The sequence below is a fragment of the Myotis davidii genome, unplaced genomic scaffold, assembly GCF_000327345.1.
Source record: "Myotis davidii unplaced genomic scaffold, ASM32734v1 scaffold514, whole genome shotgun sequence".
Lineage (NCBI taxonomy): Eukaryota > Metazoa > Chordata > Mammalia > Chiroptera > Vespertilionidae > Myotis > Myotis davidii.
In genome coordinates this window covers 1,818,106-1,819,394 of record NW_006286236.1, presented here as the reverse complement: position 1 = coordinate 1,819,394, position 1,289 = coordinate 1,818,106, and the positions used below count along the sequence as shown (strand labels likewise).

General features: G+C 44.5%; 1 protein-coding gene across 1 annotated transcript in view; it reads right to left on the bottom strand.

Annotated features, from left to right (window-relative positions):
• APOL2 (apolipoprotein L2) overlaps positions 1-1,289 on the bottom strand; it is a 10,470-nt gene that overhangs the window by 2,466 nt on the left and 6,715 nt on the right. The window lies entirely within an intron of this gene.

Genomic DNA, 1,289 nt, shown 5'->3' with positions numbered 1-1,289 from the left:
AGCAGAGAGGGTGAGAGATAGAAACATGAAGGTTGAGAGAGAACCATGGATTGGCTGCCTCCTGCCCGCCCCCCACTGGGGATCAGCCAGCAACCTAGGACATGCACTTGATCAGAATCGAATCTGGGACCATTCAGTCTGCAGGCGGATGCTCTATCCACTGAGCCAAACAGTCAGGGCATGGGGACTTATTTTTTAACTCGAGAGAACTTTTGGTGAGTCACCTGGTGTTATGGACAGAACTGTCCCCCCAAATTTATATATTGCAGGCCTGACACCTATGTGACTATACTTATTCATTTATTTTTTAATATGTTTCTATTGAGAGAGAAGAAGGGAGAAGTATAGAGATGGAAACATCAATATGAAAGAGGCATCAATCAGTTGCCTCCTGCATGCCTACTACTGGAGGTTGAGCCCACAACCCAGGCATGTGCACTGACTGGGAATCGAACCAGTGACCTCTCGGTTCATGGGTCAACACTCAACCACTGAGCCACAATGGCCAGGCCCCAAGTGACTGTATTTTATAATTAGGGTTAAATGAGGTCATAAGTGTGGGACTAATCCAATATGAATGGTGTCCTTATGAAAAGGGGGAGAGGCACCAATACTTTCCCTCCCCCACTTGTTTCTATTTCTCTCTCTTTCTCTCTGTATAAATCAATAACTTTTATAAGTATTTTAAAAAATGTGTGACTTTCAGGGATTTGGAGACTCTGGAAATGCAGATGAGGGACTGGGGACTGATGTATGTTTTGTGTGAGCAGAGACAGGATGGAAATGTGTTTCCTGCCATATATACACAAGGGACATTATTCTTATTTCACAGACAAAAAAAGTGAAACTCAGACAGGAAAAGAAGGCCCAAACCAAGAAGCACAAAGCTCAAAGGTGCAATCAAAGGTCACTGGTCATATATTTCCTTACATTAGGTCAAAGCATCCTTATGTTTCAAAAATTCATGTGATTTCTGCATTCTACCCTAGAGTTCACCTATAGGGTTTTTTATAAATTTGAAAATAATATTTCAGACCACACACCACTGATGGAGTAAAACTACCAGGCAAATAGGATTCCTCCTGCTTCTCACAGGTGCTCCAAGGTGGGCATTGGAGGGGTGTCTTCAGGTGGGTGGGGGTTGGAGCCTCAGCTCTAATCCTGTGATCAATCAGTATCAGCTCTCCCCCTCCAGGCTGGTCTCAGGGGTCACAATTCCCCTGGGCACCTCTGACCCCACCCTCGCCCACTCCTTAAACAAGAGGTCATCTTATTTATCCTTAGGAATG